Source organism: Stegostoma tigrinum, chromosome 21 (genome assembly GCF_030684315.1).
Source record: "Stegostoma tigrinum isolate sSteTig4 chromosome 21, sSteTig4.hap1, whole genome shotgun sequence".
In the NCBI taxonomy this organism is placed as follows: Eukaryota; Metazoa; Chordata; class Chondrichthyes; order Orectolobiformes; family Stegostomatidae; genus Stegostoma; species Stegostoma tigrinum.
The window spans coordinates 15621802-15646010 of record NC_081374.1 but is presented as its reverse complement, the minus strand read 5'-3'; the positions used below and the strand labels follow the sequence as shown (position 1 = coordinate 15646010).

The window sequence follows — 24209 nt, the reverse complement described above, 5'->3', positions numbered from 1 at the left end:
CTCTTGTCCTAGTTTCACCTGCCAGTGGGAACATCCTGTCTACTTCTATCTTATCTATTCCCTTCATAATTTTATATGTTTCTATAAGGTCCCCCCTCAATCTTCTGAATTCCAATGAATATAATCCCAATCTACTCAGTTTCTCCTCATAAGCCAACCCCCTCAACTCCGGAATCAACCTAGTGAACCTCCTCTGCACCCCCTCCAGTGCCAGTACATCCTTCCTCGTAAGGAGACCAAAACTGCACACAGTACTCCAGGTGTGGTCTCACCAGCACTTTGTACAGCTGCAACACAACCATCTCTGCTTTTAAACTCAATCCCTTTAGCAATGAAGGACAAAGTTCCATTTGCCTTCCTCATGACTTGTTGTACCTGCAGAACAACTTTCTGTGATTCATGGACAAGGACAGCCAGGTCCCTCTGCGTAGCAGCATGCTGCAAATTTTTACCATTCAAGTAATAATCCCTTTTACTATTACTCCTGCCAAAATGTGTGACTTCACATTTATTTACATTGTATTCCATCTGCCAGACCTTTGCCCACTCACTCAATGTATCTACGTTCCTCTGCAAAGTTTCACAGTCACTTTGCTCTGCCACTCATCTTAGTGTCATCTGCAAACTTTGACACCCTACATGTGGTTCCCAACTCCAAATCATCTATATAAATTGTAAATAATTGTGGTCCCAATACCGATCCCTGAGGCACACCACTAGTCACTGATCGTCAGCCAGAATAGCATTCATTTATCCCCACTCTTTGCTTTCTGTTAGTTAACCAATCCTCTATCCATGCTAATACTTTACCGCTAACGCCATGCATCCTTATCTTATGTAGCAGCCTCTTGTGCAGCACCTTGTCGAAGGCCTTTTAGAAATCTAGGTACACCACATCCACTGGGTCCCCATTGTCGTAATGTCTTCATAGAATTCCAAAAGATTTGTCAAGCATGACTTGCCCTGCATGAACCCATGCCGCGTCTGCCCAACGGGACAATTTCTATCGAGATGCCTTGCTATTTCTTCCTTGCAGATAGACACAAGCATCTTCCTCACCACAGAGGTTAAGCTAAACAGTCTATAATTCCCCATCTTCTGTCTACTTTCCTTTTTAAAGAGTGGTGTCACATTTGCTGTTTTCCAAACTGCTGGGACTGCCCCAGAGTTCAGCGAATTTTGGAAAATTACCACTAGTGCACCTGCTATTTCTCCCGTCATCTCTTTTAGTACCCTGGGATGCATTCCATCAGGGCCAGGAGGCTTATCAATTCTTAGCTCTATTAGCTTGTCCAGCACTACCTCTTCCGTAATAATGATTGTTTCCAGGTCCTCACCTGCCTTCGTCTCTTTGTCAATTACTGGCATGTTATTAGTGTCCTCCACCGTGAAGACCGATACAAAACACCTGTTCAATGCCTCGGCCATTTCATCATATTCCCATATCTAAATCCCCTTTCTCATCCTCTAAATGGCCAACGTTTACTTTAGCCAATCTTTTTCATATTATATATTTATAGCAACTTTTGCTATCTGTCTTTATATTCCGTGTGAGTTTTTTCTCATGTTCTGTCTTGCTTTTCTTTATAGCTCTTTTTGTGGCTTTCTGTTGACCTTTAAAGTTTTCCCAATCTTCTAGTTTCATGCTGTTTTAGGCCACTTTGTATGCCGTCTGTTTCAATTTGATAGCCTCCCTTATTTCCTTAGACACCCATGGCAGATTACCGCTTTTCTTACAGTCCTTCCTTTTCACTGGAATATATTTTTGCTGTGCACTTTGAAAAATTGGTTTGAAAGTCCTCCACTGCTTGTCACCTGTCCCACCAGAAAATCTTTGTTTCCAGTCTACTTTAGTCAAGTCCTCCCTCATTGTATTGTAGTCCCCCTTGTTCAAGCATTGGACCCTGGTACTAGATTTTATCTTCACACTCTCCTTCTGAATTCTAAATTCGATCAGGGACTGGAGCCCAAATTCCATTGCTGTATTTATGCACTGAGAGAGGTGTATCCCTCTGATAAGTGTTAAACTAAGTTCATTCTGTCTACCTGAGGTAGAGATATATTAAATGGATGAAGGAATCAATTGTATTGGGAGAAAGCAGGAGGGTTGAGCTGAGGATTATCAGATCAGCCATGATGTCATTGAACAGCAGAACAGGCTGAATGGGCTGAATGGCCTAATTTCATCTTCAATGTGTTCTAGTCCTTTGATCAACACTGGAAAGGCAGCCACATCAATAGGTCTGTTGGTTTTTTTAAAGCAAAACAATTATTTTTGAAAATTACAGATCTCACATGTCCTCAGATTGCTGTGAAAACCACATTGTCCATAAATGTATTTCCAAATATATTTTGGCTGATTTGATTTGCTCCTCTTCTTACTTCTGACCCCTAGTTCTTGAATTGATAGTTTTCATACCATCCTTGATGCTTTTTTTTATTGATAATTTTTGAACTACTACAATTACTTGGTCAGAGGAAGTTCCTTCTCTTGTGATTTGCTGTTATTTTGTGAGTGCGACATTTGAATCAGCCAAGTAAAAGCACATGGCATGTTGTCATGCAAAGTCTGTGAAACCTTGGGTGTCCTGTGACTGCAAAGTGCGTACTTGTAGGTATACAGCAATAGGTTCAAGAGGAGGGTAATATGCACACTCTATCGATGCTGAACCTATATAGTGATAGGTAGTGAAATATATCAGGCCTGCTACTGTGTCTGAATTTGAATCAAATCACAAAATCAATGGTTACTGTGCTACTCACTTCTTCACCTTCCCCATTGCCTGCTTGTTTTTGTAAGGAACGTTCATCACTGTTATATTTTAATGATGAGATGATGTTGAGATGAAAGGACACTGTTCTCATCAGTAAGGAATTATTGATAGAGCTCGTCATGCTTTGGTAGCAGCTGTCATGGAAAATTGGAGGTGCAGTTTTAAAAATTGAGTTACATGACCCTGAAGTAAGTTTCTCTCTGTCAGAATATCTCTCCAGGATATTCTGAGTGAATTCAATTGTCTCTGTCTTCAGGGTTCTGTGTGATCTCCCAAATGGGAGGCTGGAAACTCTGTGGCAATTAATCCATCCTCTGACTCCCCAAAAGCCTGATAAAACCTCAGTTCGAATGAAAGATTGCAGTCTCTCCACAGATGCTGCCAGGCTGCTGAGTACTTCCAGCATTTTCTGTTATTTTGTTCTGCAAAGCCTATCCATCATACACAAGGTACATGTCATGAGTACGAGGAAGTACTCTATAAGATGTACTGACAAAAACTCAAGAGGGCTCCTTCGACAGCATCTTCAAAACCTGTGACCTCAGCAACCATGTAGGAGAGGGCAACAGACTCATGAGAGAAAGTATCACCTGCAAGTTACACTCTGAGCCACACAGCATCTTGTCATGGAAGCAAATCATCTTTCCTTCACTGTTGCTGGTTCAAACGTCTGGAACTCTCTTCTCCCCCACACCATGTGGACACTGAACAGCAAGAAGGCAACTCAGCACCTTCTCGTTAGAAATTAGGGACAGGCAAAAAATGCTAGCCTTGCCAGCATATTCCCAAAAGATCAAAAATTAGCCTGAACTGAATGCAAGAAAAGCCTTGTCGTTAAGTAGGCCTTAAAGTTTAATTCTGTTTAACCCACTGTTGCTGCCCTCCACTTTTTGAAACGTTAATACATGTACAATACTAATTAAGTTACTCAACCCTTTTGGGTGAAAATAAATGTATTTATCACAGTTCAGTAAGAATTTTGCTCAAGAATGAGCTAATAAAAAGACTATGAAAAATCTCTTGCAGTCAGCAGTGTTTAACTGTCAAGGGAGGATGGCCTGCAGTCAGTTCTTGGTGAAAAACAAAACAAGACTGACATCACAGAAAATCTATAATTTTGTAGTCTGGTATTGGAAAGACAGGATTTGAAATTAGCAAGCTGAAACCATCCATTGGATCTGACACAGATGTTTCATAGAATCATAGAATCCCTAAGTGGTGAAGCAGGCCATTCAACCCATTGAGTCCACACCAATTTTCTGAAAAGCGTCCCACCCAGATTCACCCTGCCCTCCCACTGTAATCCGTATTTGCCACAGCTAGCCCACCTAACCTGCACATCCCTGGGCATTATGGGTAATCTAGCGCAGCCAATCCACCTAACCCGCACATCTTTGGACAGTGGGAGGAAACTGGAGCACCCAGAGGAAACACACACAGATGCAGAGAGAATGTGCAAACTCCACACGGACAATCGCCTGAGGGTAGAATCAAAACTCGACCCCTCGCGCTGTGAGGCAGCAGTGCTAACCACGTGTGTTTATCGGGTCTGAGTCACTGTTAATTGCTCGAAGCTGATCCCATTCTCGAGTTTTAACATACTTTGCATATTGGTCATAAAGTTAAAAACAATATATAAACAACAAGATGACTACGTGAATAATAAATTAAATATCTAATTAAAAACTCATTAAGAATCATAGCAATGGTGGTTTTTGTAGCTGGAGTATGTGGGAATTCAAGGATACCATTTTGATCCAGGGCAAACATATCTGCAGTAAGTGTTTAAGGCTCGTGTAGTTTTGGCTCAGAGTTTGGGCTGATGTTGAACTACAGAAACTACAGGTAGGTGGAAAGTCACATGGTTTCTTTATTCCAGGAGACAGTGACATATCTTAAGAACGGATTGTTCTGATGTGTTCACAGAGAAGACATTGTGATTGCAAGAGAGGCAGGTAGGGGGACCCATAGGACAGGACTATCAGCCTTTACAATGGTCCAAAAGATTTGAGGTTCTCTCGGTATAATTGGATGAGAGTGGGGTCTATTGGGTGAAATGGCCATGCCATTGTGGCACAGGAAGCCATCCAAGTTGGGGGGAGCCGGAAGGAATGTAGCAGTAGTAGGAGTCAGCGTAGTCAGGTGGATTGACACTGTTCTCTACAATAAAGAGTGTGAGGCCGGGTGTCTGGGTTTCCTGCTCAGTGCCAGTGTTCAAGACAAGATCAAAATCAAGATCAAGAAACAATTTAATTGGAACCAAGAAACAATAAGATACAACAAATATTGATGGGAATTACTTATATGCCACCATGCTGTCGTGATACTGTGGGGCATGGTACAAATGAAGTATTAAAGGTGCACGGAGTAGGTACAAAAAGAACATTTCCATTGGCTAGTGGGGCTAGAAACTGGAGACGCAGTCTCGGATTATGAGTGGGCTGTTTAAGACTGAGATAAGGACGATATCTTTTCAGAGGGCTGAGCCTTTGGAATTTGCTGATCCTGAGAGTTGTGGAGGTTCTGCAGGATTGATAAATTTCTAGATGCTCTGTATATGAGGAGAAGATACGATCGTGCAGTAAAATGGCATTGTGACAGAAAATTAATCATGATCTATTTGAATAGTGGCCTTCTCCTGCATTTATTTCACATGTTCCTATTCCCTGATTTAGAAGTTTTGTGAGAGAAGAGGATTTCACGTCTGAAGACTCCTCAGAATTGGAAAATATTGATAAGATGGAAAATTGAATGTTATGATGATGCAGTTAACTTTTGTACCAAAGTGCTGATTACTGGAAGCTGATAAGGAAAAAAAATGCATTAAGCCCTGTATGACAGGCATTCATCATTAATTGTTATTAACATGAATCATCTGAGGTACATAAGAAACTTAATGGAATTTCTACTTATCGAAAAACTAGAGCAGCTCTGAGAGCTGTGCTTGACTTTATTTTCTTTTTAAATGGACCATCGCTGCTGGGACACAGCTAGAATTTGCCTTTTGCTACATAGAACATAGAACATAGAACATAGAACAGTACAGCACAGAACAGGCCCTTCAGCCCACAATGTTGTGCCGACCATTGATCCTCATGTATGCACCCTCAAATTTCTGTGACCATATGCATGTCCAGCAGTCTCTTAAATGACCCCAATGACCTTGCTTCCACAACTGCTGCTGGCAACGCATTCCATGCTCTCACAACTCTCTGTGTAAAGAACCCGCCTCTGACATCCCCTCTATACTTTCCTCCAACCAGCTTAAAACTATGACCCCTCGTGCTAGCCATTACAGGGGATTCCTAGTGAGTATTTATACTCCGATCTCTCCACACTGAGCCGAAGACAATAGAACAGAAGTTTGCTGCAATGAATGAATTACCCCTAGTGTTGCAGGCTACAAACACAATGACTGCGGCTTTCAATGGACATACGAATGGCAATGGATTTGAAGCAGGTAATTTGTCTGATACGTAACTGAGGCACTGAATATTCAGTACTGCCAGGGTGGGACTAGAGGCAAGCAGGAGCTAAAATTTAGCCTCACCATCCACTGATGTTTCGAGTCTGGACCCTTCTTCAGAAAGGGTCCAGACCTGAAACGCCAGCTTTCTTGCTCCTCTGCTGCTTCTTGGCCTGCTGTGTTCATCCAGCTCTACACCTTGTTATCTCAGGTAGTTATCTCAGCTCTTTTTAAGTCTAATTTTCCTTATTCCAGCTGTCAATGAAATGTTTTAAGTTGTTCTCTCAGCAGCAGGCCTGGACCCAGCATCCCTGATCTTGAGTGACTTGCTGCACTGGGAGAAGCCACAGGCCAGCCTGTAGAGAGGCACCTCAACGATCCCTGTCTACCACCCTCATCACCACTAGTGGTGACCATCTGCAAGATCCTTCTTTTAAGGAAAATTTAAAATCTTTGGAGAGAGACTCTCTTTCTTTTGACATATTTGCTTACCCTCTATTATAGCCTGCTGCTTAAATTAAGCTACGGGGCCTCTAATAAATAATCATCCTTCTGTGCTGAATTGAACAAGGATCCCGTCTCCAGGCGAATAATGGAGAAATCCCTCTAAAAATCAATATGAATAACTGCTGGGGCTGGGACTGGGACTTGGAAATAACCCGGAAATCTGTTTTGCAGCTTTGGCTGCATTTCTATAGCCTATAATACTATTTCTAAAATTTCATTTCCTTGTGCTTTTCAATTTTGCATTCTGGTCCTGTTTGTGCTTTTTGTGTGCTAAATAATTCTAATCAATAAATGTTGACATCCCCATTTTTAAATGAAATATCTGCTGTACAAAATATTATTGCAGATGCATTAAAACTGAATACAGGATAAAGTAGAATTTTCTTATCCCATGTCTTAGCTTTCAGTTTTGTTCTTTGTGTTAGTGATGCCTATTAAATTGTTTAGACATTGAGTACAAACTAGTTTCTTGTTCAATAATAAATCACCGCCGCTCTGTGTGGTCGCAAAATGCTAAATATCTTATTGCAGTAAGAATTTAAACTAACATGTTATCAGTTTTTTGCAGAAGAAAATAACATACTGTTCATCTCTTGTCTTTTCCTAATCTTTGTCCAGCCTGGAGGGGTTCTCTTTGCCTCTTTGAAATAACACATGCTCAACTGTTATTCTTTTCTAATATTCCCTAGTTACCTGCAAGATATATTGGCACACGATGCCCACAGCAGGCAGGCTATTGCATGAGGAGATAGGTTTTCCAACCTGTCACCTGCTCTTTAGGTGGAGAAGCATAGAATTCATGTGGAGGTCCATAGCCTTTACACTTTACACTGAATTGGATATCGCGAAGTTGCAAGATCTCACTCACATTAGATGATTGACTTGGTCCACTCAGCAGCACACAACCACAATCTCAGGTGAATTTACGGTCCCGTGCTGCATACAGAAACTTCAGCTACTTTCTCCTTGTACTTTCATGACAGGTAGGAGATGTAGGACCATCGTCAACGGATATATGGACCTCATAAGAGAAAGTAACGTGAAATAGCCTGGTGCCTTAGATCTAGGACATCCATTAGACCATATTTCTCAAGGTGCTGACACCTCGGTATGTTTCATTCCATTATAAATTGCTACTGTTCTTGAAAACCTCTCGTAGAATCTGTGCCCAGGTTTTTCTTTTGATGTTGAATTTTAAGCTTCCTTTGGATTTTCTCTACCCATCTCCAATGTTTTAGCCACATTATTGAGATACAGTATTTTCAATTCCTTCTGTTCTTTCAAAGGCTTGTCATTGTCTTTTTGAGATGATCTTTAGATATTAAACACCAGATTGTACTTGTTCCCAGCCTTTGAAAGATCGACTAGCTGCCATATAGCTCAATAACTCTTCTCTGAGACAGAAGCAGAACTCAGCATTTAGCTCTCACTCGTTGTTCCCTTTCTCGATTCCCCACTGTAGGGTGATCTGCAGTTTGACAAAGGATCAAGTCAAAAAGCATTGGCTTTTCTTTCTTTTGCATAAGCATCAGCAAATCCGTGAAATATTTTGAGCAATCCTGTTTTCAAACTTTTGCTTATATTTTTCCAAGTGCAAAGTTTTGGCCATGACCTTCTGAACCCTAACTCTGGTTCAAATAAGGGTCTGGCGCCAATGTTTTTTGGGAACAGTCACTCGCATATGATCTTTTTAAAACTGGCCAACAGGAGGACAACAAATGTTGTTCTCAGCCTTTGAAAGATCGACTAGCTGCCATATAGCTCCATGTATCCAGTGAGGGACCTCCAGAAAGTGGAGGGCCAATAAAGGGCTCTGAAGAAGTAAATTCTGGTCTTTTTAGGCAAGGGGGAGAATGATTTCCTAAGGTGAGGACACCCTTTTTCCAATTGTCTTAGAACAGCAGTGGTAATGTTGTGGAGGGGGTGCCTCTCAATAGGATAGCCTCCTGCTACAGGTAGAACCAGGTAGACAGGGTAGGTCCCAAAGATGCCATTGCACTACACCCTTGGTCTCTGCTTTTTTGAAGAACACATCTGGGCAGCAACACTATTCCGTGATAATTCCAGGAATCTAGAGACTGACTGGAAGATTCCAGTCAGCATTCAATAATAGCTCTTATCAGGTTCCTAACAAAATTGATGTAGCTACATCTACTTCCCTCACCTACCTCCAAGGAAATAGCCTTGGAGCTGGGTGGATCCAGAAGGATGCGGGGAAGATGATGGAGAAGTAGCATTTTCACTAGACTGGTAATCTTAAGATCCAGGCTAATCCTTTCAGGAGGAGTGGGGGCACATATGCATGTATAAGTTGAGAGCTGAAGTAGTACATTTGAGCCCTCATGCGTGTTCTGCCTTCAATAAGAACACAGTCCTGTTTTGAATCCCAAATTCCTGTAACCCACCTAATAACCTTTGGTTCCTCAGCCTGACAAGGACCCATCTACTTCCACCTTAAGTAGATTCAGTTTCGCTCTCCATCACCTTCCAAAACCGAAGGCTCCAAAGTTACCGACCTCTCTCGGTGAATAACTTCTCCTCATCTCTATTCTAAACCACAAGCCTCAATAACATTGCCCCCTTGATTTGGACTCACCACAAGAGGGATTTTTATTTTAATGTACACATTTCATTTTAGTTTGTGCGTGTGCTTGAGTCAGTCATACTCTTGGCTGAATGCCCTTGGTTCAAGTCCCAATGCCAGACTTGTGTACAAAAATCAAGCTTAACTCTTCATTTTAAAACTACGCAGCACCAGAGTCTGCAGCAAGTGCAGAGCAGCGAGCCCTCGAGGCCCAGAGCACCGCAGCAGCGCGGGGAAGGAGCCCACAGCAACTCGGGGTGGGGGTGGGGGGGGGCCGCAGCAGCATCTGGGGAAGGAGCCCTGCAGCAGCTCATGGGGGACACAGCCCCAGAGCAGCACATAGGGAACGTAGCACTGCAGCAGCATGTGAGGGAGAACCCTGTAGCAGCACATGGGGGAGCCCCACAACATAACGTGGAGTAGAGTCCTGCAGCAGCACATGTGGAATGAGCCCCGCAGCAGTTCATGGAGGAGGGCCTGGCAGCAGGACATGGGGGACACAGCAGCACGTGGGGGAGGAGCCCCGCAGCAGCACGTGGGGGAGGAGCCCCGCAGCAGCACGTGGGGGAGGAGCCCCGCAGCAGCACGTGGGGGAGGAGCCCCGCAGCAGCACGTGGGGGAGGAGCCCCGCAGCAGCACGTGGGGGAGGAGCCCCGGCAGCAGCACGTGGGGGAGGAGCCCCGGCAGCAGCACGTGGGGGAGGAGCCCCGGCAGCAGCACGTGGGGGAGGAGCCCCGGCAGCAGCACGTGGGGGAGGAGCCCGGCAGCAGCACGTGAGGGACTGAGCCCTGGAGCAGCACGTGGGGAACACAGCACCGCAGCAGCAAGTGGGGGAGTCAGTCCCACAGCAGCACATGGGGGAGAGCCCCGCAGCAGCATGTGAGGGAGTCAGCCCTTCAGCAGCATGTGGCGAAGAGTCTTGCAACTGCACAATAGGGAAAGCCCTGCAGCAGATCATGGGGCAAGAGCCCTGCAGCAGCACGTGGGGGAGAGCCCTGCAGCAACACATGTGGGACAGCCCTGCAGCAGCTCATAGGGATCACAGCCCTGCAGCATGATCTGGGGGAGAGCCCCGCAGCAGCACATGGGGAACTTAGCACTGCAGCAGCACATGGGGAGAACCCCACAGCATGACGTGGGGGAGAGTCCTGCAGCAGCACGTGGAGAATACAACTTCCTGCGGTTGCAGGGGAAGGTGCCGGGTCACCTGCAACTGCAGGAAGTGCTACACTTGCCCCCACACCTCCTCCCTCACCCCTATCCCAGGCCCCAAGATGACTTTCCACATTAAGCAGATGTTCACCTGCACATCTGCCAATGTTGTATACTGTATCCACTGTTCCCAGTGTGGCTTCCTCTACATTGGGGAAACCAAGCGGAGGCTTGGGGGCCGCTTTGCAGAACAGCGCCGCTCGGTTCGCAACAAACAACTGCACCTTCCAGCTGCGAACCATTTTAACCCCCCCCTCCCATTCTTTAGATGACATGTCCATCATGGGCCTCCTGCAGTGCCACAATGATGCCACCCAAAGGTTGTAGGAACAGCAACTCATATTCTACTTAGGAACCCTGCAGCCCAAAGGTATCAATGTGGACTTCACAAGCTTCAAAATCTTCCCTTCCCCCAGTGCATCCCAAAACCAGCCCAGTTTGCCCCCTCCCCCCACTGCACCACACAAGCAGCCCAGCTCATCCCCTCCCCCCACTGCATTCCAAAACCAGCCCAGCTTGTTCCCGCCCCCTAACCTGTTCTTCCTCTCACCTATCCCCTCCCACCTCAAGCCGCACCTCCATTTCCCATCTACTAACCTCAGCCCGCCTCTTTGGCCTGTCCGTCTTCCCTGGACTGACCTATCCCCTCCCTACCTGTACTGTCCTCTCCACCTATCTTCTTTTCTCTCCATCTTCGGTCCGCCTCCCCATCTCTCCCTATTTATTCCAGAACCCTCACCCCATCCCCCTCTCTGATGAAGGGTCTAGGCCTGAAACATCAGCTTTTGTGCTCCTGAGATGCTGCTGGGCCTGCTGTGTTCATCCAGCCCCACACTTTGTTATCTTGGATTCTCCAGCATCTGCAGTTCCCATTGTCTCTAGTTCTGAGGAAGGGTCACTGGACCCGAAACATTAACTCTGTTTTCTCCTTCATAGATGCTGCCCGACCTGCTGAGCTTTTCCAGAAACTTTGTTTTTGTTTCTGATTTGCAGCATCTGCAGTTCTTTTGGTTTTTATTAACTTTATTAAGATCATCTAATTATTCCTTTATCTTGGCACAACGATACAAGAGATAGCAAGGTCATGTGACATTACATCACTTGCTATGATGATGCACAATGCGTCATTCACATAGCAAACTGTCAGATTTAACCACTATACTACAAACAGCATTACATAAAATGAAAGTCTTATTCATTTTTTCTAATGCATTGAGTTTGACTACTGCCATGGTAACTGCTGAGGCTATTATAATTTAAGTTTTTATTACTGGGCTAACATATTTCAACAAAGAAATGCTGTTGGTCCTTCCCACGCAGGCTGACATTACTGTAATGAATCCTTGAAAAAAAAACTTTAATATAGAGTGTACCACGATGGTAGAGAGGAGGAAGCATTAGTTTCATAAAAAAGATGACGATTATCTGCCTAGCACTGTAAAAATGTACTTTCAGTCCACCTTTTTACTCCTTCCTTGAGAACCATTTTCTTAAGGCAACCAACCCTGTCTCCACTTGCTCACCATGACATTTCCATGGTTTGCTGCAGTGTGAAGCTGCATATTCTTAGACAGTGTTACAAGCTATTTTCATTCTTAATGATTGCCAGTTAGAAATGTAGAGTTTACTCACCGTCAGAAATGCAAAAAGCGTGTGAAATTCAAAACAACAGATGGATTAAAACAGACAAAGGAAAAGAATCAGAAGTAGAGTGAGGGGGTGTTGAGGAGAACTGAATGAAGTCTACAGAAATAACTATGAATGCAACGTTTCTTTCATTATTGAATCTGCTAACCATGTGTGAAACATTTCAAAAGTATTTCACATAGATTTAATTCCTTTGGAGTGCAAGGATTATTGTCATTTATTAAGAGATGTCGCAGCTAGCCAAGAGGAAATGATAGATTTTGTATGCTGATCTACAACAGAAAGGTTAACTAGGATAAGGAAAAACAATTTTAGCTCATGGCATTGGACCCTAAACATCCATCTGAGCCCAAAGACAGACGACAGAGAAATGCCTGATCCTAGTGATGGTATCTCAATCTCAATCTCAGAAACCAGAAATAATGCGGAATATAAACAACGGAACTAATGCAAAAAAAGGAAGAAATATTCATATTTCATTTAAATAAAACATATACCTGCGGATGCTGATGATCTGAAACAAAAACAGAAACTGCTTGCAAAGCTCAGGAGAGCTGGCAGCATCTTTGGGTAGAAAGCAGAGTTAATGTTTCAAATCCTTCTGATGAAGAGTTAATGGACCTGAAACATTGACTTTTCGCTTTCTTACCACAGATGCTGCCAGACTTGCTGAATTTTGCTAGCAGTTTCTGCTTATATTTTATTTGTACTTGCATAGAAGAATAGAAATTTAACAATTGGTTGGAGCTGAAAATTGGTTGGGCAGATTCATGTAATGGGTGCAGGTTCTAGATTTTGGATTCTGCTGGATTGTGGGATTGCCAGCCAAATTCTTCACACAGACTTTATGGGGAAGAGAAGGGAGCAGATGATTTATAACCCTCTCGTCTGAACACATCGGGGGAGATGCTGGCAAATAAAATTCTGCACTGGTGGAACGAGCAGTTTCATGTTCAGTGAAGAGGGAGGGTCAGTGCATAGAATAGAATAGTACAGCAATTGTATTTACCAAAATATAGTGAGAAATGTATATCTCAACACAATTCAGTACTATTTTAATTAAAGAAATTATAAAAAGAAATACTTGAGACAAGGTTAGGACAAAGTTCATCTTTTGTTCCCTCCATGTCTTCAGGGCTTTGAGAGAGACTACTGATTGCTATTGCTGAAGCCTCAGTAAAGAAGAAATGGTGAACTTTGATATAAAAGAGAACGAAGAAGCAAATCTAGAAAAAGGACAAAGAAGAATGTGGCTAGCTAAGTGGGTGGGAGTGAGAGCATATGGGCACAGAGCGCAGACACTTCTACCTTGCTGCTACCGCCATCGTGAAAATAAATTATCCTTCTGGACAGGCAAAGTGCCCATTGATATGGTTAAAGGCAAATTTAAATATGTGTAAAACATAGATAAACTAGTTGGAACTGTTTGTGCTCATGGAACTGGCAAAGGCACCTGTTACAGGAGTCATACAGCATGGAAACAGACCCTTTGGTCCAAAAGTCCACGCCAGACATGATCCAAACTAATCTAGTCCCACCTGCCTGCTCCTGACCCATTTGCCTCTGAACTTTTTCTATTCATGTATCCATCCATATGTCTTTTAATCATTTTAATTGTACCCACATCCCCCACTTCCTCAGGAAGTTCATTCCACATGTGAACCACCCTGTGTGTAAAAAAATTTGCCTCACGTCTCTTTTAAAAACTCTCTCCTCTTGCCTTAAAAATACGTCCCAAGTCTTGAAATTCCCTGTCTGAGGGAAAAGATAATTACTATCAACTCTATCTATATCTTTCATTATTTTATAAACTTTTATCAGATCACTTTTAATCTCCTATGCTCCAGTGAAAAACGTCCCAGCCTACCCAACCTTTCCTTATAATTCAAACCTTCCGTACCTGGCAATATCCTAGTAAATCTTTTTGAAGCCCTCTCCAGCTTGATAATACCCTTCCTATAACTGGGCAAGCAAAACTGGATGCAGTATTCCAGAAAAGGCCTCACCAATGTTCTGTACAACCTCAACATAACGTCCCAACTCCTAATCTCAAAGGATTGAGCAATGAAGGCAAGCATGCCAAACATCTTTTTAACCACCCTGTCTGCGTTTGATACAAACTTTAAAGTATTATGTAAGTGCACCCTAGGTCACTCTGTTCTACAACACTACCCAAGGCCCTATGATTAATTGTAAAAGCCGTACCCTTGCATGTTGTATCAAAGTGTCATATCTCATATTTATCCAAATTGAACTCCTGCTATTTTTCAGCCCATTGACCCATTTGATCAAGATCCCTATCCCTTTGTAAACTTAGAAACCCTTCTTTACTGTCTACAATGCCACCAATTTTGGTGTCAGCTGCCTTCTAAACATGCCTTCTATATCCTCATCAAAATCATTTACATGAAATGACAAACAGAAGAGCACCCAGAACCAATCCCTGTGTAACACTGAGATAACAAGGTGTAGAGCTAGATGAACACAGCAGGCCAAGCAACATCAGAGGAGCAGGAAAGCTAATGTTTCAGGCCTAGACAAGGCCCAAAATGTCAGCCTTGCTGCTTCTCTGATGCCGCTTGGCCTGCTGTGTTCATCTAGCTCTACATCTTGTTATCTCAGATTCTCCAGCATCTGCAGTTCCTACTACCTGCAGGTCACAGGCCTCCAATTTGAAAAACAACCCTCCACCATTACTCTCTGTCTCCTGCCTTTAAGCCAATTATGTATTGACTTGGCAAGCTCTTCTTGAATCCCATGTAACCTAACTTCACTAATTAGTCTACTATGGGAGACCTTGTCAAAGGCTTTACTAAAATCCAAATAAACAATGTCTACTACACTGTTATCAACCACCTTTTTAGTAACTTCTTCAAAAAACTTCATCAAAAACGCTTCCCCCCACCCCCAGCCTCCTTTTCTATCATTCCTATGGCATCTAAAGCCAGGAACATCAGGCCAAATTTCTGTAATAGCTATGACATAGTAGCTATAAACATGCCCTCAATTAATCAGCCTTAGCTGTAAGGCCCTTACAGTAAAAGAAATCAACATTAGTTATTCAGAGTTAATATATAATCTGACTCTCTCATCTTTCTTTTTTAACTGACATGCTCTCCTCACATTCAGAACCTACCCCATCAATCAGACCATTTCCACTGCTAGTTAGAATTCCTCCACTTGCCTTCTCTAACAGTATAAAATCTCCCTTATTAGAATGAGTAAACCTCCCTTCTAAGATATTAGTCCCTTTCCAATTTAGGTTGAACCCATCCTTTTTAAACAGGTGTTTTCTTTTCAAAATGACATTCCAATTGTCCAAAAACCTGAATCACTGAATAATACACCAGCTCTTCAGCCATTGATTTATCTCTTTTAACCTTTTGGTCCTTTCTTCATTTGTTAAAGCATTTCAATCTGCTGCCCTTTAAATAATTGATAAAGAATTATACACCATTAAGAGAAAATCATTGCTTGCTATTTCACTATGCCTGTCTATAAATGTCTGAGGATTATCATTTCGGGATTGGTGCTGACTGAGTGATTTCACAGCCTATCATTTCCATTCCAATTCCCAACTTAGTTGACAGTTCCAGCTGCCGGTGAAGTCTCTGAAGTGGGACGACAAATACAAATGCTTGTTTAAATATGAAGTGGAGGAAGGAAGTTGAATGCAATGAATTGGATTTTATCAAAGTGGTTTCTTTTACTGAATTCATTAATAGACAGTTAAGAAACATATTTAATCTCAACATGGGTCCTGAGGTCTGCCCTTGGTAGATGCTGAGTGAGTTGGTATGAAGCTGGCAGGAATAAAGGATGGTAGGTGGGGGCATGCATTGGACTGAGTTGACACTAACTTGATATTGGGTCTATGAAAAGCCTTAGACTCACTTACCAAATTTGCCTTTTTAGCTGTCCACCATGGTGGCTCACTCATTGCTTTCTCGCACGCGCTCTAAGTGTAGATACTCGGCGTGACTGCGATCTTCCGGGATTCCTGATGCCTGTGTTATCTTTAAAGCCCAGTCCTGCACCTGGTCAAATACAAGCTGGAACAGCCCTGTGCAGTTTGTTTCATTTGTTCCTAAAATGCTGGACATTGGATAGTTGGCAAACTGCCTTGTTGTACTGCTTGGAAGGGGATGCATGTGGCTCCAGCCCGTGTAGGAGTTGGTTAATGACAGAGATCAGGAAGACCAAGTGGTGAGCTGCAACTGTCAGGTCATCGCTATGAATATTAGATCAGGGCTTGCTGTTCTCTGAATTCAAGTGTGAGAATAGGAAACTGCATATTTATAAAGTGAGATTATGTAACCATGAGAATGTTAATGCATGCTAATTCACACTAATACATGCAAATATGCCCCTGTGCTATTCACTAGTGACAATCTTGTCTCACCTTGCAGCATTTAATTGGAAAATGGGACATTTTGCTTTCAATGGTGGGAAACTTTGCTGGTTTCACACAACTCACCCAACTTTCTCAGCAATATCCATTTTGTTCAGGAATTAAGAAGATTCTGCCATAATCTCTGTTTCCACCGTTTCCACTTCTTGGTTTCCTTCCCTCTTTTTGTCTGAGCAAGGCTTGGGCACTTGGGAAATGTTGACAATTGCTCTTTTCTCTGGCTCATGCAGTGATTGGCATCTTAAACGTCAGCAAGTATGAAGTAGAGGAAGGAAGTTGAATGCAATGAATGGGATTTGATCAAAGTGGTTTCTTTTACTGAATTCATTAATAGCCAGTTAAGAAACATATTTAATGTCTTTAGTTTGGCTGGTGTGTAGTGTTTTGTTGATAGACCAAAATGACTGAGAGTTCCATGGTAAAATGAAATAGAAAATAAAATAATTCAGAGAAGGAGCAAAACATAAACCGTAAATTTTCTGAAGAAGGGTCCCGACCCGAACCGTCAACTTTCCTGCCCCCTGATCCTGCCTGGCCCACTGTGCTCCTCCAGCTCCACACTGTGTTTTCTGACTCCAGCATCAGCACTTCTTACTATCTCTTCATTAATTCGAGTTCTGTGCCAGAAAAGTCACTGCAACACTGACAATTAATTCAAATCAGCAATGTACAGCATCTTTGGCAGTGTCACCTGGATCATGAGTATATTTCCATGACGGGCATGGAGACACAGAAAATAGGGGCAGGAGTGGGCCATTCGGCCCTTTGAACCAGCTCTGCAGGCAATGTGATCATAGAACATAGAACATAGAACATTACAGCACAGTACAGGCCCTTTGGCCCTCGATGTTGTGCCGAACTGTCATTCCGATCTCAAGCCCATCTAACCTGCACTATTCCATGTACGTCCATATGCTTATCCAATGACGACTTAAATGTACCTAAAGTTGGCGAATCCACTACCGTTGCAGGCAAAGCGTTCCATTCCTTTACTACTCTCTGAGTAAAGAAACTACCTCTGACATCTGTCCTATATCTTTCACCCCTCAATTTAAAGCTATGCCCCCTCGTGCTCGCCATCACCATCCTAGGAAAAAGGCTCTCCCTATCCACCCTATCTAACCCTCTGATTATTTTATATGTTTCAATTAAGTCACCTCTCAACCTTCTTCTCTCTAATGTAAACAGCCTCAAGTCCCTCAGTCTTTCCTCGTAAGACTTTCCCTCCATAGCAGGCAACATCCTAGTAAATCTCCTCTGCACCCTTTCCAAAGCTTCCACATCCTTCTTATAATGCGGTGACCAGAACTGTACACAATACTCCAAGTGCGGCTGCACCAGAGTTTTGTACAGCTTCACCATAACCTCTTGGCTCCGGAACTCGATCCCTCTATTAATAAAAGCTAAAACACTGTATGCCTTCTTAACAGCCCTGTCAACCTGGGTGGCAACTTTGAAGGATCTGTGTACATGGACACCGATCATGGTTGATCATTCTACTCTTCCCATTTTCTCCTCACACTCTTTGATCCATTTCGCCCAGACTATATTTAGCTCCTTTCTGAAAGCATTCAACATTTTAGCCTTCGTTGCATTCTCTGGCAAAGAATTCCAAGGGTCATCACTCTCTGCATGAAGAAATTTATCTTCATCTCAGTCCTAAATGGCTGACACATATCCTTAGACAGTGACCCTTGGTTCTGGAATCCCTATCCTTTTGTTTATCCTGTATCATCCAATGAAAATTTTATAGGTTTCTATGAGATCCCCGCCTCATTCAACGAAACTCCACTGACTAAACCAATCTCTTTTTAATATTGTTATTCAGTACTGCCATTCCAGATATCAGTTAAGATAATAAAATGTGAGGCTGGATGAACAGACCAGGCCCAGCAGCATATCAGGAGCACAAAAGCTGACGTTTCGGGCCTAGACACTTCATCAGAGAGGGGGATGGGGTGAGGGTTCTCGAATAAATAGGGAGAGAGGGGGAGGCGGACCGAAGATGGAGAGAAAAGAAGATAGGTGGAGAGGAGAGTATAGGTGGGGATGTCGGGAGGGGATAGGTCAGTCCAGGGAAGACGGACAGGTCAAGGAGGTGGGATGAGGTTAGTAGGTAGATGGGGGTGCGGCTTGGGGTGGGAGGAAGGGATGAGTGACAGGAAGAACAGGTTAGGGAAGCAGAGGCAGGTTGGACTGGTTTTGGGATGCAGTGGGTGGAGGGGATGGGCTGGGCTGGTTGTGTGGTGCAGTGGGGGGAGGGGACAAACTGGAATACACCTCCTCCCACCCACCCTCCTGCAAAAATTCAATCCCCTATTCCCAATTCCTCTGCCTCCGCCACATCTGCTTCAACAATGAGGCATTCCACTCCCGCACATCCCAGATGTCCAAAGTTCTTCAAGGACCGCACCTTTCCCCCACAGTGGTCGAGAACACCCTTGACCACGTCTCCTGCATTTCCCGCACACATCCCTCACACCCCACAACCGCCCAAACAGGATCCCCCTCGTTCTCACACACAACCCCACCAACCTCTGGATACAACGCATCATCCTCCGACACTTCCGCCATCTATAATCCGACCTCACCGCCCAAGACATTTTTCCATCCCCACCCTTGTCTGCTTTCCGGAGAGACCACTCTCTCCATGACTCCTTTGTTCGCTCCACACTGCCCCCCAACCCCACCACACCCGGCACCTTCCCCTGCAACCGCAGGAAATGCTACACTTGCCCCCACACCTCCTCCCTCACCCCTATCCCAGGGCCCAAGATGACTTTCCATATTAAGCAGAGGTTCACCTGCACATCTGCCAATGTGGTATACTGCATCCATTGTACCCGGTGTGGCTTCCTCTACATTGGGGGAACCAAGCGGAGGCTTGGGGACCGCTTTGCAGAACACGTCCACTCGGTTCACAATAAACAACTGCACCTCCCAGTCGCAAGCCATTTCCACTCCCCCTCCCATTCTTTAGATGACATGTCCATCATGGGCCTCCTGCAGTGCCACAATGATGCCACCCGAAGGTTGCAGGAACAGCAACTCATATTCCGCTTGGGAACCCTGCAGCTCAATGGTATCAATGTGGAGTTCACCAGCTTCAAAATCTCCCCTTCCCCCACCGCATCCCAAAAACAGCCCAGTTCGTCCCCTCCCCCCACTGCACCACACAACCAGCCCAGCCCATCCCCTCCACTCACTGCATCCCAAAACCAGTCCAACCTGTCTCTGCCTCCCTAACCTGATCTTCCTCTCACCCATCCCTTCCTCCCACCCCAAGCCGCACCTCCATCTCCTACCTACTAACCTCATCCCACCTCCTTGACCCGTCCGTCTTCCCTGGACTGACCTATCCCCTCCCTACCTCCCCACCTATACTCTCCTCTCCACCTATCTTCTTTTCTCTCCATCTTTGGTCCGCCTCCCCCCCTCTCCCTATTTATTCCAGAACCCCCAACCCATCCCCCTCTCTGATGAAGGGTCTAGGCCCGAAACGTCACCTTTTGTGCTCCTGAGATGTTGCTTGGCCTGCTGTGTTCATCCAGCCTCACATTTTATTATCTTGGATTCTCCAGCATCTGCAGTTCCCATTATCAGTTCAGATAAATTAACTTTTACTTCTATGACTGCTAGAAATTATTCTAACCGTGTGTAGAATGATATCAAGAATGCATTGATTAGGACGGAACAAAATTGATACTATTGTCATATTTTGCTTCATTCACATTACCAGACAAAAAGACAATACACGTTCTTAATAGCACAAAAGCAATCACCATAAAACATAAGATATTATGATGCTGCCAATAGTCTTTATGTCATGCACTTCATTCAGGGTATTTACATTCTGAAGCCCCATGTACAACACCAGGTCATAAAGTCTTTAAATTCTTTCAAAGAAATTCCAGGCTCCAGTTCCACAGTAATATGTGTTTTTCAAAGGCAATAGTATCAGTGGCACATCAGAACTCAACCTCCTTCATATTTCCCTTCCCTCTTCAGAACCTGCTGGATTACTTCTAACAGATGCACACTCTTGGACTATTTGAGCTTGAACCTCTGTTCCAGCAAATACTTTCACAATTTTCAAATTCTTTCTTGGCGAGGCAAGAACTTATGGCCCATCTTGAATTACATTTGAGAAGGTGATAAAACACCTTCTTGAATCACTGCAGTGTTGGCGGTGATGGTATATCCAGAATGCCAACTCTTTGTTCTGTTGCAACTCTTGCATTAACGCCGCTGCCAATGTCATTCGTTGCACACCACATCTAACCACTGATTTGACGGCTTCTCTCCTTTGTGCTGTTCAGGTACTATCGGAATGTCCATGGTCACTGCAGACAAAGGGACTGTTCCACTGGAGGCACTACCTTGACCTCACAGGAAGAGAGATGAGGTGCCTCAGAGGAAGTAGAGAAAGACTTCAACTGACCTCAGATTCTGGCACCTTGGTGGGAACGGCAGGTATGGAACATTTAGGAACATGAGCTGGTAAGCACATCACCACAACCACCCTGCATTTGCTTAGGGAATAAATGCCCTAGGCCATTGGCACTCAGAATTGCACAGGCCACTTGGGAGAAGACCTTGTGGTGTCGTTAAACAGGGACTTCATCAAAATGCACAGGGATGAACAGGAACAGCAAACTGATGAGACAATAGCTCTCATTGCCCACATTCTGCAGGAGTGTGCGACTATGGGGACACAGAGCCTGAAACATAAGCTTGTTAGCTGCATCTGTAGACAGATTTGCAGAAACCATGGAGAGCCAGATCTAGTACCCTCAGGGTCTGGAAAATGCATGCCCTCCATCTGAGTGGCCAATGATCTTCATGATCAAAGGCATGATGGATGAGATCCAGTGAACCTGGTAAGTAATTTAGGTGCCCTTGCTTCACAAGAAGACAGGGCAGTGGCAGGAGCTACTCAGCAGGTGGAGAAATGATACACAGATGTCTTAGAAGTCTATATAAGATCACAAGATCAGAACATACAGAGATACATCATTCTGTCTGTTGGGTCAGCTCTGCCAGTCACTGAGATCATGGCTGATATTATAATCCTCAACTCCTCTTTCCGGCCTTTTCTCCATAACCCTGGATTTCTTTACTGATTAAAACCCAGCCCATGACAGCATTGAATATGCCTAATGACCCAGCCTCAACAGGCCCCTGTGGTAAAGAATTCCACAGATTATCTGAGAAAAGTCATTCCTGCTCATTTCTGTTTTAAATAATTGGCCTCTTACTCTAAGATTATGCTCTCTGGTCCTAGGCTTTTCCACAAGAGGAAAGAAACTTTCCACATCTACCCTGTCAAGTCCCCTATGAATGTTATATGTTTCAATAAGGTCATCTTTTGTTTTTCTATATGCCAGCAAGTACAGGCCCAATCTATTCAACCTCTCCTCAAGACAATCTGTCCATAATCAGTATCAGCATCATAAATCTTCTTTGGATCTCCTCAAATGCTAGTATATCTTTCCATAGATAAGACACCTAAAACTGTTCATAGTATTCCAGCTGTGGTCTTACTGCTACCTTGTACAGTTTTGGTAAAACCTCACTAATTTTACATTCAATTTTCTTTGACGTAAAGGGAGATATTCCACTTACCTTCCTTATTACCTAATGAACTTGATTTCATGTTTTTTGTGACTCATAGTTGCAGATTCCATTCTGTAGCTTTCTACATTCTTTCTCCACTTAAATAATATTCTGCTCTTCTATTCTTCCTGTCAAAATGCGTAACCTCTCATTTCCCCATATTATATTCCATCTACCAATTTTGCCACTCAATTAACCTGTCCATTTCCCTTTGTAGACATTTTGCCTCATCCTCACAATTTGTCTTCCTTCCTATCTTTTTGTTACCAGCAAACTTGGTAATGGTTCATTTACTTTCTTCATCCAAGTCTTCAATACATATTACAAATAATTATGGCTCCAGCACTGATTCATGTTGCACACCACTAATTACAAGCTTCTAGCATGAAAATGACCCCCTTTTGCCAACTCTCAATTTTATGTTAGTTAGTTTAGTGATTGCAATCATGGCTAGGTAGATCTCATTGACTATGAGATCCTCAGTTGGTGTTGTTAAGCTGGGCCAATCAGGGAGCCCTGCCTAACAGATATAAACAGGGCATTCAGAAGGTCTCCTCAGTCTAGGAACTGTCTTGGTCAGAGGCTACGTACTGCCCACATGTAAATCAAGGGTGACTTGGTGAAAGTATACAGCCTCTGTGCAGTTATTTCAGTCAGGTGATCTTCTATCCATGCTCACTAAAACAGAAATATTAAAATCAGTATTAAAGAAATAAGCCCTGGGGTGATAATGGAAACTTGTTTGCTTTGAGAGAGGTTTACAAGCAGACAGAGTAAACATTGAGCAACATTTTCTAACTTTCTGTATAGCAGGGTAAGGAATGTTTTTTGCATAGATGAAAACCCAGAGCTTAGTAAGCTTTTGTTTGTCAGTTCACAGAATTTATGTTTGACAATAAACAAATGCAAAGGTTTCTCCCAGAGAACGGAGTTCATTTAGAATTGTTGGGAAATAGGTTACCATAGTGTGAAGATTTTAGTTTGAAAGCTCTAAACCAGATGTGTTTTGTTAGAACACTGAAAGGATTATTCAAAGTTGAGAAAGTCTAAACTCAGTTATTTGAGTAATCAAGGAAGTGGTTCCCAAACACTCAAGATGAGGAATTGATAAAACAGTTTAGTTAAAACTATATCAGAGATAATATGAACTGCAGATACTGGAGAATCTGAGATAACAAAGTGTAGAGCTGGATGAAGACTGCAGGCCAAGCAGCATCTTAGGAGCATAACAGCTGACATTTCGGGCCTACACTGTTTTCTGATGAAGGGTCGAGGCCTGAAATATCAGCTTCTGTGCTCCTAAGATGCTGCTTGGCCTACTGTGTTTGTCCAGCTCTACACTTTGTTATCTCTGGTTAAAACTATAGATGTGAGAGAAGTGAACTTTTTCTGACATTTAAGTATTCTAAAATGACAGCAATCAGATAGGTGGGATTGCACTTACACTATGTATTTCAAAAACTTTCAAATTATGTTATGTGAAAAAAAGCTTTGCTTATTATCTTTCATCATTTTCTTCAACATAATAAAGTTCAGTTTTATTGTTAAAATGAAGTCTGAAACATCGTGTGTTGTTTCAGTGAAATAGGAAACTGCCGTCCTTACCTGGTCTGGCCTGCTTGTGAATCCAGACCCACAGCGATGCGGTTGACTCTTAACTGCTCTCTGGGCAATAAATGCTGCCTAACCAGCGATGACCTTATCCCATGAATGAATAAAGAAAAAAAAGAAAGACCACATTGTTAAATATAAACAAAATAAAATGTGAACCAGATTTCAGTCTGGGATATGACTTGTTCTGTAATGACATCAGCTGGGATCATAACAATATGAAATATACAACAAAGATGAAGATCTTTAGTCACTGAACTTCATTTATCACAGAGTTTTTGGGCGAGTTTGTGGGATCAAATGTTCCTTGTCCTGTCGTTCTTTTCAATGTTCAATTTATGTCCTCCCATAAGAAAGGCTTATTTCACAGCAACAGTACTT

At 43.4% G+C, this 24209-nt stretch overlaps 1 long non-coding RNA gene across 2 annotated transcripts in view; it reads right to left on the bottom strand.

Annotated features, from left to right (window-relative positions):
• The window catches only part of LOC132210800 (uncharacterized), a 158307-nt gene that overhangs the window by 133454 nt on the left and 644 nt on the right, over positions 1 to 24209 (bottom strand). For both annotated transcript variants that reach the window (XR_009446988.1, XR_009446989.1), the window contains exon 2: positions 23823 to 23915. This is a non-coding gene — a long non-coding RNA (uncharacterized LOC132210800). The remainder of the gene's footprint in view (positions 1 to 23822; positions 23916 to 24209) is intronic.